We start from the raw sequence: 14,373 nt of genomic DNA, 5'->3' as shown, positions 1-14,373 counted from the left end.
TTCTTATCTCAACAGAAGGGGATACTTTGTTTTCCCCTGCTGAAGCATTGTTCCAAACTCATCAGAACCCTGATTAAACAAAAAAGCGTCAATGTGGGAAGCTATTGTTCTTTTCCAAACAGAAGCCCCATCCAGGTCGGCATCCTTCTGAAGGAGATGTTTCCTCCTCTTCTTCTTTTAAAAAAAAATAACATCCGGTTTATGTTTATTAGGGGGGAGGAAAGGGAAGATTGAACTGAGTGGGTGGCCCTCTCTTTAACACTGCATTAAGTCCCCAAGCCTTGACCCTTGCAGTAGGTAGGGAGTGCGTGGGCAGAAGGCGGCCTCACTTGTAGCAGAAGGCCGAGGGGAAGGCAGAGGGCGCTGAACACTCCTCCTCCCTCAGGGCTCATGGCCCCTCTGCACCATGGTGGTGTCCCGCCTGCCTCTGCGGCCAGCTTAGATGTCAATGGGCTCCTGGCCTCGGTTCTGCCTCTTCAGCACAAACATCCTGCCCTGACATGGTCCCCAGCAGAGTGTGTCTGCAAAGTCCACAGACAGGCGTTGGATGGGTCCATTCACGTGGTGCATCAGAAACCAGACTCAGTGCTGACCAGCTCAGGGAGGGCGCTGGCTGCTTGCTCTGCTCCTCCTCCTCGAGATCCCCAGACGACACTTGCTCCGCGCCTTCGCTCCTCATGGAGAAGCCTGCTGCTCTGGGATTCTCCCTGGCCCTGGGTCAGCACAGAAGTCATCGAAAGCTTTAGGTGCTGGGGGCTCCCCCCTTTACAAGCAGTTTCAGACGTTCCATGTTTTAAAATAATACAGTATATGAAGAGCATCTTACTTGAAGAAAGCAAATGGTCATTAAAAAGACAGAAAAGAAAGAAAGAGACCAAAGCAGATGTCAGAAAAGATTGAAACTTGCTCTTGGTAATAGTTAACAATTTTCTGTTCAGCTCCTGCCTTCATCATTCCACAGGGCAGCTCAAGCAGGCAAAGTATCATGACGAAATGGTCAAAGGCCTGGAGTTAGAAAACCAAAAAGGAAAAACATGCTCAGCGTATCATAAGCCTAGAGAACTAAAGGAAAAATTCAGCCTCAAGTGGCACTATTAAAAGAGTGGCTACACATGAAGTTGTTAACCACAAGGTCTGCAGTTCGAAAGCACCAATGACTCTGAGGGAGAAAGGTGAACTTTCTATTCCTGTAAAGAGTTCCAGTCTTGGAAACCCACAAGGGCAGTTCTACCCTGTCCTATAGAGTCAATATGAGTCAGCATCGACTCGATGGCAGTGAGCTTCTTTAGTGAGATGGGCAAAATATTGAACAATGCAGACAGTATCAAAGGAAGGTGGGTGGACTACAAACTCCCTGTACCAACAAGAACGAGTTGACACTCATTTCAAGGGGTGGCATGTGATCAAGAACCAATGGCGTTGAAGGAAGAAGTCCACGCTGGAAAGAAGGCATTAACAAGAAAACAAGCATACAACAACAAAGGCTCCAATAGTTGACAGAATACTATTCAAAATGTTTCAACAAGTTGATGGAGCCCTGGAGACACTCTCCCATCTATGCCTAGAAATGTGGAAGACAGCTACTCAGCCAATCCATTGGGGAAAATATCTGTATTTTGTACCTATTCCAAAGAAAAGTGATCCAAAAGAATGAAGAAATTATCAAACAATATCATAAATATCACATGGAAGTACAATTTTGTTGAAGATCATTCAGCAATGGTTGTAGCAATACATTGACAGGGAGCTGCCAGAAATTTGGGCTGGATTCAGAAGAAGACATAGCAGGAGGGATACCATTGCTCATGTCAGATGGATCTTGGCTCAAAGTAGAGAATACCAGAAAGTTGTTTACTTCTGTTTTATTGACTACACAAATACAGTTGACTATGTGGATCATAACGAACCATGTACAGGTTTGAGAAAAAAGGGAATTCCAGAACTCTTCATTGTGCTCATGTAGAATCATGGATCAAGAGGCAGGTGTGCTAACAGAACACAGGAATACTGCATTGTTTAAATCAGGAAAGGTGTGCATTAGGATTATAGCTTTTCTGGACATTGGGCTTTCACTAAGGTGACCAGATTTTAACATTGGTAAAGTGGGACACCATTGATAAAACTCATATCCTGGCAAAATAGCCGCATGGCAGCCGAAAACCATATACCCTAGCTTGTCGTGCATTCTTTAAAAAAATCGGGACTTTTTTAAAATGCCGCAGGATGCAGGAAAAATTGTTAAAAAGCGGGACATCTGGTTACCTTAGCTTCCACTCAAGTACTCTCTCAATGTAAGAACACTTTGTTCTATTAAACTGGCATTCTATGATGCTCACCTTCCTGACACAATCGCTGAAGACAAAGTGGGTGAATAAGCAAATGTGGTGAAGGAAGCTGATGGTGCCCGGCTACCAAAGATATAACATCTGGGGTCTTAAAGGCGTGAAGGTAAATAAGTGGCCATCTAGTTCAGAAGCAACAAAGCCCACATGGAAGAAGCACACCAGCTTGTGCAATCACAAAGTGTCGAAGGGATGAGGTATCAGGCCTCATCAAAACAGAAAATCATATCATTGTGAATGAGGGGGAGTACGGAGTAGAGATCCAAAGCCCATCTGTAGGCAATTGGACATCCCCTTATGGAAGGGTCTCGGGGAGGAGACAAGCCAGTTAGGGTGCATGTAGCGACGATGAAACATACAACCTTCCTCTAGTTCCTAAATGCTTTCTCCCCTCCTCATCCACTATAATGATCGCTATTCTACCTTACAAATCTGGCTAGACCAGAGAATGTACACTGGTACGGATAGGAACTGGAAACACAGGGAATCCAGGATGGATGATCCCTTCAGGACCAGTGGTGAGAGTGGGGATACCGGGAGGGTTAAGGGAGGGTGGGGTAGAGAGGGGGAACCGATTACAAGGATCTACATATAACCTCCTCCCTGGGGGATGGACAACAGAGGGGTGGAGGAGACATTGGACAGTGTAAGATATGACAAAATAATAATTTATAAATTATCAAGGGTCCATGAGGGAGGGGGGAGCGGGAAGGGAGGGGAAAAATGAGGAGCTGATGCCACAGGCTTAAGTGGAAAGCAAATGTTTTGAGAAGGATGAGGGCAATGAATGTAGAAATGTGCTTTACACAATTGACGTATGTATGGATTGCGATAAGAGTTGTATGAGCCCCTAATAAGATGATTAAAATAAAAAAAGGATTGTATCTTTTCACCATACTTATTCAATCTGTATGATGAGCAAATAATCTGAGACAGTGGGCCATATTAAGACGAACACAACATGAGGATGTTGCATCAGGCCTCTTAAAAGTATGAGAGAGTGAAAATGCCTCTTTCAGGATACAGGAGCACCTGGCCTAAGCCACGGCCTTTTCAGGGGCCTCGTGTGCATGTGAAAGTTGGATACTGAATAAGACTAAAAAAATTGATGCGCTTGAATTATGGCTCTGGAAAAGAATCTTGCAAGTACCATAGACGGTCAGAAGAACAAACAAAACCTTCTTGGAAGAAGTCCAGCCAGAGTGCGCTTTAGAAGGTAGCATGGCAAGACTTTGTCTTACATACGTTAGGCATATTATCAGGAGAGAGCAGTCCCTGGAAGGACATCAAGTTGATAAAGTAGAGGAGCATCAAGAAAGAGGAATGCCGTCAAAGAGATTGTCCACAGTGACTGTGCAGATAGGCCCAAGCAGATGCACATCATGAGGATGGCACCAGACTGGAGTGCCGTCTGTTCATTGTGTTGCACATGGAGTTGCTATGAGTCGGAACTGACTGGATGACACCTACCACAGCAATAACAATAACAGATGAAGTAAAAGAGCTGAAAAGAAGATGTCAAAGGGCAGTCTGAGAAGATAACAAAGTGTTATGATGAAATGTGCAAAGAGAGCTAGAAAACAAAAAAGCCAGAACAGGTTCAGCATATCTTATATCGAAAAAAAGAAAGAAAAACTTAATCCTCGAGTTGTAATACAAAGGAATTCTAGGGATAAAAATATTAAATGATGCGGGAAACATCAAGAGAAGATAGAAGGAATACAGTCAGTGTTCAAAAAAGAATTAGTCGGCTGTCTCCTATTTCAAGAAATAGCATATGATCAAGAACCGATGGTATTGAGGGGTCCAAGCTACACAGGAGGGATTAGTGAAGAACAAGACCCCAGAAATTGATGGAGTACCACTTGAAATATTTTTAAAAATCGATGCACTGATGGAAGCACTCACTAGTCCATCCCAGAAATTCTCAAGACAGCTACTGGCCAACCAACTGGAAGAGATCTATATCTGTGCCCATTCCAAAGAGAGGTGACCCATAAGAATGCAGGCATCTTCAACAACACCACATGCAAGTAAAATGTTGCCGAGGAGAATTCTAAAGTAGTTACAGCAGCACATCAACAAGGAGCTTCCAGAAATTCAAGTCAGATCCAGAAGAGGATGTGGAATAAAGGATATACTTGCTGTTTTAAGATGGATCTTGTCGGAAAGCAGAACACACCAGAATGATTTTTCCTTTGTTGCAGGGACTATGCACAGGCAATGTGTGGATCGTACCAAACTATGGATAACATCGTAAAGAACACAGTAATTCAAGGACCTAGACTCGTGCTCATTTGGAAACTGTTTGTGGACCAAGAACAAGGAGATGCTACAAAGACTAAACTCAACTCACTGCCATCAAGTCGGTTCTGACCTTGATTTTACTGAGCCTTTGCTAAGTGTTTCCTAATCAGAGTCTCCTGCTCAGTGAGGGATCATCTCGTCCTAACATTGTCTGATTGGGTTTCTCGCCATCTTTTTCTGACTGTCCTTATTTTATCAAGGCTTCCCATTATCAACAGCTCAAAGCTATTTATATTAGGATACTGGACAGTATTGTTTACCTTCCTGCTCTCTCCCTTTCAAGACATTCTAAAGTCTTCATAAATTGCCTCAGCCCTGTGGTATGTGGCTAATTGATTAGAAGGCAGTAAAAATTTAATATCTCAGAAAGTAATCCACAATCAGCCATATTTATAAACACTGCTCAGAGAAACAGGGTATGATACGCTGTTGGCCATCGAATGACTAAACACTGAACTCCTCTGGGAATTGCGCTCCAGTCCTGTGACGCATCAGCACACATGTTTGATCTATCACCAGGAGAGCAGCCCAGTGAAGGCTTTTCCCTACAGTAATCAAGGCTAGAGTCAGAGAAAAATGGTATTCCCTTCAGAGGGTACATCAAGATAAGCTGGATCGTTTGAGGAGACTGGCCCGCTGGACCAATTCCTTTCTATGATAATATCAGCTTAACAAGACTTGACTTTCCCAACACACTGCCAACCCGTTTGTTGACTCTTTTCTTGAGAAAACCTTGACTTGTAATCACTTTTGCATGGAGGCAGGAGCCTACGATCTCGTTGCTTCTGGCCCCTTCTTTCTTGCTCACTTTCTGCCCCCGCCCCCCGCCCGTCTCATTTAAAAGATTGTCATATGGTTTCTTTAGTTGATGCTCACAGTCTCAACAGGTTTTTCAGTCATGAAAAAATGTGTTAGAAGGTGTCAAAATAATTTTGCTATGTGCTATTCCCTTCTTAGGAATATTCCTATCTATCTCGGCTTCCCACATGAAGCACTTCTTTTCCATTGATCGGAGTTGAGGATAATAAGCTCATTCAGTCCACAAAGGTGGATTTAAGCCCTACATGTGACTCACTAGGGACACAACAGAGTGAGTCACAGTTTGTATATCCTAAGGCTTAATAGTGGAGACAGAGAGCATTCACCTTGTCCATGACAAGGCAGGTAGGCAAGCAAAGGCTGGCTATCAGTAGAGGATAAACACGAGTAGGAGGCAGTCATGTGACTGTGCACCGCGTGGAAGGAACACTCATGTCAGTGGGAATGGCTGTAGTGAGAACACATTGTAGGAAACATGCCCCCAGGCATGTGGAGTCCCTGAAGGATTTTTACATGGCCACCAGATGAGAGTAGAAAGGGATTGCTTGGTTCTTAAGGACTACTTCACATGGGGCTGAATTTTCTCCAAGTCAGATACCTAAAAGGTGCAGCCTTTTTTGGGGGTTTGGTTTGGTTTTGTGGTGGTGAAATACTCATCCATAGCAAAACAGTCACCAATTGGATCATTTTTACATTCAAGTGACATTAACTATGTTAAAATGATACAGCCATCACTCCTGTTTCTGAACTTCTCATCGCTTTTTTTTAAGTTGTTGTTTTTATTTTTTTTAATACTTTTACTGGGGGCTCTTACCACAATCCATACATTCCTCCAGTGTGCCAAGCACATTTGCACATATGCTGCCATCATCATTTTCAAAGCATTCTCTTCCCACTTGAGCCCCTGATATCAGCTCCCTATTTCTTTCCCCTGCCCTCTCTCACCAACCCTGGATAAATGATAGATTATTTTTTCCATATCTAACATTGTCCTCCATCACCCCTCACCCACTTTTCCATTATTCCTCCCCCTGGGAGGGGTTCTAGATTGACTACCATCACTCTTAACAGAAACGTTGAAAAACCCTAACCAAACCCGCTGTCATCAAGTTGATCCCAAATCACAGGCACCCTGCGGGACAAAGTAAAAGTACTTCCTAGACTCTCCCAGGTCCTTATGGGAGAAGGTAGACTCACCTTTCCCCCAAGGAACATTTTCAACCTCCAATCTTAACAGTTAGCAGCCTCATTTGCAGCCCACAAAGACACTCAGTACTCCTTCAACAATAGCTCTCTATTTCCCTGACCCCAAGCCCTGGGAACCACTAACAAACTTTTGTCTCTACCCATTGGCCTGGTCAAGCGAATTCAAAGTGGGATCATGCGATGCTTATCCGTTTGTGGTTGACTTCTTTCACTCAGCATAATGTTTGATAGGGTGCGATGACTCAAAATTTCACTTCTCTTTGTGCAGAAATAGAATTCCAGTGCAAGCATGCCCATTGTGTTTGTCCACTCACTTGTTGATGGACAGCCTGACTCAAAGGGATGTTGTGAGTTAATATAAGGCAAAGTAAACACATAAGTGAATACACGGGAAGTGAGTGCTTTGGCAATGCCTGGCACACGTGCTTAATGCATGCTTAGTATTAGTTATTGTTATAAATCCTGCCAGGAGAGTGAGAATCTGAAGCAGGCAAGCTATCTTTTTATATTAACCCAGGGGAGAAATGGTGAGTGTATGGACCAAGGCAGCAGCAACAGGGATGGAAGGGGCGCAAATTATGGAGACAGAAAAGGTATAAAGGATGTCCTGAGCGGGCACAGACAGTATGTGCTCAATGACTAATGGAAAGGTTGGTGGTTCAAAGTCACCCAGAGATACGTGGGAAGAGAAGCTGGTACTCTGCATGCAGCCTTGAAAACTCAAAGCAGCAGTTCTAGATGGGACACAGGCAGTTGCCATGAGTCCGAATCAACTCCATGAAAACAAACAACAGCAGCAACAAATATGTGCGACTTGACCCAGTGATCCACTGCACATGGGGTATGGGGATATGCACTGGATGGAAAGGACGAGGTCAAGGGTGGCTCTTTGAATCCAGGGTATGGTAGTATGGTAAGCTATGGATGGTGGTGTTAGTCAACTGAGATAGAGCATATAGGAAGGGGAAAAGGGTTGGGATGGATGATGGTGAGTTCAGTGTAGCTTGGAAGTGTTGATGGTACATTCAGGATTCTGATCAGGAACTTAGTAACAAGGTTCTTGCTGGGGATGTAAGTTTGAAGTTATCAGCCTTTGGAAGGGAATGTAAGCCACGTGTATCAGTCAGAACACTTTGAGCTACAAGGAATTGCAGAAAGTCCAGTTCAAAATGGTTAAGAATCAAAAGATACGTGTGAGCTCAGAAAGGTGGTCAAGCCCAGCAATGGGGTGGAGGGCAGGCCTATTTCCGTTGCGGCTCCGGCTCTGCTGCACCTGTTCTCGGCCCAGCCCACCATTGTGTAGCTTTCCCTCCCTGCAGATGGCTCCATCCAATCCAGCCCTCATCAGCCCATTTAAAAAACGTTCAAAAGAAGAAAGACCATTGTGGGAATGGTCTTGATTAATCACAGTGCTCTACATATAGCCCCCTCCCAGGGGGACAGACAACACAAAAGTGGGTGAAGGGAGACAGCAGCCGGTGTAAGACCTGAAAATTTTTATTTTATAAATTATCAAAGGTTCAAGAGGGAGGGAGGGTGGAGGAGGCAGAAAATAAGCTGATACCAAGAGCTCAAGTAAAAAGAAAATGTTTTGAAAATGATGGCAACATATGTACAAATGTGCTTGACACAATGGATGGATGGATGGATTGTGATAAGCCCCCAATAAAATGATTTGAAAAAAACAAAACAAAACAAAACAAGGCACAGAAGACTTCCCCCACAAAAACCTTCAATCCCCTGGCCACAGTTAGGTTACATGCTTTTTTTCAATACAAGCCTTAGGTCAGAGGTTTTCGGTGGCTTTCAAACCAATCATTGTCTTGAAGGAGAGCTGCTGGTTTATCTTAAATCTGGGTCATCTCTGGAGGGGGTGGGGGTGGGAGAGGCATGCTAGAAACACCCCAGGGAGGGATGAGAACTAGCACTCTGTCAAGAAAAGGAACAAGGCTCCAGGTGGGTAACCAACCAATTCACTTTGCCATGACATTTGCCAAGCTTTCCCGAAAGGATACTGAAGCACTAGAAGAAATGAAGGCTTAGGACGGGATCCTCAGTCCCAGGCAGGTTGTAAGGGTGTTTGGAGTTGTGGACTGCTTTGAAAAATCTTGGATTTCGTTGAGTGCATTTGGCTTTTGCCTGACTCTGTGATTAAATTGAACGGTTTTGTCTTGGATACGGTTCTAAGGACATGACCACTGTGTCAAAATCTGCAATGTGAGAAAATAGAGGATAATCACATCAGATCACAAAATGTAGGATGACTGCATCATTACACAACTGCCGTGTTCCATCATTACATTACAGCCAAACCACGGAGGATCATGACTCGGCCCAGTTGACACACAACCTTAACCATTACAGTCAGTGTTGCTTAGTGCTTGTTACAACCAGACACATGAAGATAATATGAAAGGTTTTTTTTTTACTATTGTCAAAAGTGTAAAATTTTAGACCACTAGATGGAAATTGGTCATGTAGAAATAGTATATTATTGTGTACAGCAAAGCATGCTAATAGTAGGAAATCTTGGTAAGTCATGGATGAATACTAGAAGCAATAATGGACACTTATTGAGTTTGTAGTGTCTCCGGGTGGTGCAAACACTCACTGCACTCAGCTGCTAGTGAAAAGGCTGGAAGTGTAGTTCACGCAGTGGCGCCTCGGAATAAAGGCTTAGCAGTCGACTTCTGCTAAGTCAGCCATGGAAAGCCCTGCGGAAAAATTAAACAACAACAAAGAAAACCAGGCAAATAAATTAAAATATAGAAAACCTGACGGAGCAGAGCTCCTCTCTGGCGCGCTCAGGGTTGTGGTGAGTTGGGCTCAACCAGAGGACAGTTGTTTCGTGGTTATTCTTTCTTCCACTGGATTCTTACTCTGGTCTCCGTGTCTCCAGTTTAAGGTCTCACTTTGTCTTTCCAATGACCCTTGTGAGTCATGCACCTTTAGTACAATAGCCATGCCGCTTTCAGATGAAGAGATTAAGACCCGTTAAGTATGTAGCTCAAGCACTCCCAAGAACTCACAGAGGGGTACTTAAGCTCAAGTCTCTGTTCCTATGAACTGCTTGCATTCCTGGAGGTAGAAATTGGCGCGTTATTTAGGATCTCTGTGCTTCCTGAACTCTGTTCTTTTTGGAACCTTCCTATTCAACTGGTTCTAGCTGATTATCTGATTGTGGGCTTTCAAGGTGTTCTTCTTCCCATTATAGTGACTTCTCTCTCAGAACAGCCATGGCAGCCCTTTGAGTCAGAGAGAACGAGAGCCCATTGGCTAGAGCAGGAATGTGGCTGATGAGTGCGTCCAGGGTCTCTTGTGATTTGTCAGCATATTGAGCAATCTCAATGGATTCCAAGCAAGGGTTCTGGGATCCCAGGACTTACGAGGGAATCACTTTCGGAAAGGACCTGCGAATCCATCTGATTGACAAACAAATAATAATAATAAATCCATGGCCTGGCGGCTTACAGATCATAGGACATGGTAGCAACATAAGCCCATGCCGCAGAAGAAAGATCAGCTCCTTTCTTCAGAAGGGGACAAATGGAGTCCCAGAGGGCTGTGGAGCAGCCTTGTCCTGTGGCCTGGATTTGTTAAGACGTTCTTAGTGAGAGTCCAGGGGGGAGATTTTGAAGGCGAGAACTAGCTGTAAAAATGTAGTTTGTGTGTGTGTGTGAGTGTGTGTGTGCATACGCGCGCACAAATTCCAGGTATGAGAATCCAGGGTTGGTTTTCAGATTTCTGGCCCATGTAACTATGTGAGTAGCCATCATTGAGAAAGCTACAGAGCAAGAGGCTGGGAAGATGGAGGTAAGGTCCTAGTTGGGCAAACTGCGTTTGAGGACCCTGTAAGCCAGACAAGTGGAGATGTGCTGAGTTGTTACTGCCTAGTGCTGTGGACTCCATTACAACTCAGAGTGACTTCATGGGACAGAGTAGAACAGTCTTGTCCCCGGGGCTTTCCTGGCTGTAATCTTTATAGAAGTACATTGCCTGGTCTTGGCCCCCATGGGAGCTGCTGGGTGGGTTCAAACCAACAACCTTTCTGGTAAGAGCCAAGCAGTTCCCATTGTACCACCACGGCCGGCCCCTTAGATGTCCTGTAAACCCCAATCAAACCCACTGCCATCCAGTCCACCACAACTCATAGAAACCTTTAACAAAACAAGAGTAGAGCTGCTCCACGGGATTCCCAGGCTGTCAGTGTTTAGGGAAACCAGCAGCCTCGCCTTTCTTCTAAGCAGTGGCTGGTGGAGGGAAAGACTAACCTTTCAGTTAGTAGCCCAACATGCCTAACTTTCTGCGCTCTCCGGACTCTCCTTGCGCTGAAGACGGTGGATGGATGGATATGTAGATTCGCCAGAAGTCTATTGAAAGCAAGGCTCAAGATACCTCCAATTTTGCATATGGTGGGGGGTGGGGGGCAGACGGGGAGGGAGGGGCCTGGGGCTCTGCCATCACTTCCTTACCAGCTCTTGGATTGGCCTGGCTTCCTTTTCAGCCTTTCTGGAACTTCATCTGCTTTTGGAGGGGAGGCAGGGGAAGGGGAGGGCTTGCATTGTTGTTTGGCAAAGCGATGACAGACAATCTGGCATTGTCTTCAAAAACTGTAAGCCATTAAGAAGCCCTGCGCAGGAAGCAGGGTCCGGGTTAGGAATGTGTGTGTCTGAGCTGCTGAGTGGGACTTTGCCTCCGTTGTGCTTTTCTTGGCACAGCGGCTCTCTCTGCTTGGCTTTTCCCCCAGCGGGTCAGCTGGCCTAGGATCTCTGTGGTCCAGAAACCAAAGCATTTTCTTTGGGGGGGGGGGTTGTCCAAAGAGAACAGCGAGGGGGTGGGGGAAAGATCTGTGGTGAAAACGCACTCTTCTCTTTCTCGCTAGTTCTCACACGATTTCAGTTCTTGAAATATCATCTTTTTTTGGGGGGGGGGCGCGATTTCAGTTCTTGAAATATCATCTTTTTTGGGGGGGGCGGGGGAGCAGAGAAAGAAAGAAAGTAAGGATTTCCTATCGATTGCATTCCGGCTTGTAAAACGAAAACTTCCTGCCTTTGCCATCGCTCTGCTCCAGATTCGGGAATAAACAGACGCCCCTGCTCACCGCTGACAACCTTGTGAGGAACAGCCCCCCAACATGATGGAGAGCCATTGATTTTTCATAAAAGTTTAATAAGATGTTACAGGTCAAAAGCTTCGCAAATTTTGCTATAAATTTTAGTGAGGAGCTGAGCAAGATGTAATTGGATCAGAAAATGTAAATGAAACTTGTGCCAGGGCCGGGATGCTGCTGCTGGACCAATGATGAGAAGAAGGCCCTTCCGTTTTACCCGCTTGGTGATCGGGCCTCAGCAGACTGACAGACCCACATGTGCCTCAGGCTCTATTCAATCCTCAATAACTGGTGATTTAATAATATATTCTGTTACCCATCCAGGTTTTGAATGTCATTAAAAATTTACCAGATCCATTTTAGGGGTCTAGATTAAATGGTACAATCGGTATGTTTGGCATCTGACTTCATTCTCAGGTGGCGTTGGTTAAGGCTGGATTCAGAAACAGCGTCCTAAAGAATAGTGGACGCTTCCTTTTCCGACTCCCCTAACGAGCTACTGCTCAATTTCCAATACCTGTAATTTATGTAGCATTGATTTACTGTAAGTTTTCTCAATGAATGGAAATTTATTTCATTTTCATATGAGGTGCTATCTTTTTAAAATCAGACTGCTCTTTTCTCCTCATACTATTGCTTAATTTAAGATATTTTTTAACGTCTGGTTTCCTGCAGTGACCTTGAAAGTGATCCTAACGGCGGCACTCCCTCTTTCTTCTTATTAAAGAGTGACGCAGAGCTCCTCTGGACAGCGGCTGCCGTTCACTTCAGCTTCCTGGCTCAGAAATGCCCAGGTTCTCTCATCAATCTGCTTATAATCAATTGTACATCCCGCGCGATCACACACAAACAGATGTTGATTCTTACGACGATGCATCTTGAGGAGGCAGCATGGGAAACATAGGCTTGTTGGAGTTCATTCCACGTGGGTTTGTTTGGCTTATTATACTCTCTGTTGCCGTGTGAAGTTTTCCTTTCCCTTGCTGGTCACCTTAGGGTGACATTAGACTGTGTTCTTTGATATGAAGCAGGGCGAGACATTTTTCACAAAGCAGCCATATAATTTAGGATACCAGTAAATTACTAGGAAGTTTGTGCAACTGCTACTTAATAGACGTGAACTAATTATAGTCCTAGAGTGTGCCTCCTGCGGATATACAATATAATTCTTCTTAAAGAAGCAATATCATGTTGCTAATAACATGCCCTATTAGTGTATATGCCCCAAATTTCGAAGGGATTCATAAGGGGTGGGGCAGGGCAGAGAACCAGGATAGGGCAATGTGAGCTTTGGACTCGGAGCTGCTCTTGAGAAACTGAATGGCGCTCCTGGATGATGCCACTTCCGCCCCTCCCCTAGCGGCGGCGACGAGAACGACACCCACTTTGTCACTTTGGTAACTGTGCAACAGCCATTTTTATGTATTCATGCAAACAGCAATTACAGCCGCCCAGACCGCTCCACTTTTTTTACTCATTGATAAGCACTTTATAGATCTCTTTGATCACCTAGCCCTGCTACAAACCTTGAACTAATAGTATTATTAGGTAACAGATGGAGGGATGTGACTCAGAGAGGTGAAGGAATTTTCTTAAAAGGTCGCACAGTTCATCCGTGGAGCTTGAATTCAAAGCCAGGTCTACCTCCTGAGTAAACATCTCACACCTGGCTGGCTGGCTGGCAGGCTGTGCCCTTACTAACTCTGGCTCGCCGAGGCGCACGGCACTGGGTTTTTTCATATACCTCGTACGTCTCAAGGGCACGTTTCGGAAGAAGTGTGGTTTCTAGCCTGGATCAAGGATGCGGCTCTGGGAGCGGAGATTTCATTCCAGTGGGTCTGCTGGGCGCCGCTCAGGACTTTGGAACCTGCAAATGTCTGGAGGTCCCAGGTTGCCCTAGCGAGAGGCGTTTTGATTCAGATGTTGGGTTTCTGCCTCAGCCGATCCAGGAGTCATGTAGGGTGTACGTTGCTAATTCAAGACATACTGCGAAGACTACCACCCCTTTGGTTTCTCTAGGAATGCAGCTTCCCCATGGGTCCCCTTGTGTAGAACCTCATTCGTTCTAGACATTGATTTCTTCCGGAGCTGGGACTTATTCATGCTGACCTGAGCAACACCTTGGGCCTCTGGGTGCTCCGGCATAGGCAGGGGGCCTCTGGGTGCTCCGGCATAGGCAGGGGATCCTGCGCCTGAGGGATGTCCCCTTCCGCCGGACCAGCTCCTCAGCGGCATAGGTGGCAGGGACCACCTTGTCCATGCCCTCTTTTCAGAGCGCCGTGGCTGTTGCCCTCAGACGGCACCGTGAATAACGCCGCTCTCTCAGTGAGCAGCTCATGGGGCCCGTGGTGGAGTCACTCCCTGACTATGCTCAGATTGCTTTCCGACGTTCCGGTCTTTTAATCCTTTGTTCATTCTCTCAGCGTCCACTGTGTGGCTTGTGTTCACATGAACATCCGCTCTGAGGATACAGCTGGGAATCGGACAGACAAGGTCTCCACCCTGACCGGGCGTACCTTCCAAGGGTGGTGGGGAGACAAAACAAGTGAGTGTCGAAATATAAAGTCATGTAGTAGCGTGACCACGGAG

The 14,373-nt window shown here is 45.4% G+C and overlaps 1 pseudogene; it reads right to left on the bottom strand.

Moving 5' to 3' along the window:
• Positions 1-438: 438 nt before the first annotated feature.
• Positions 439-679, bottom strand: LOC115872361 (annotated as a pseudogene).
• Between the last annotated feature and the right edge of the window lie 13,694 nt (positions 680-14,373).

The sequence above is a fragment of the Echinops telfairi genome, unplaced genomic scaffold, assembly GCF_000313985.2.
Source record: "Echinops telfairi isolate 266 unplaced genomic scaffold, ASM31398v2 ScPeMD7_7424;HRSCAF=8462, whole genome shotgun sequence".
NCBI classification, from domain to species: Eukaryota; Metazoa; Chordata; class Mammalia; order Afrosoricida; family Tenrecidae; genus Echinops; species Echinops telfairi.
Note: the sequence above shows the minus strand (reverse complement) of the source record. Positions and strands in the feature narration are given on the sequence as shown.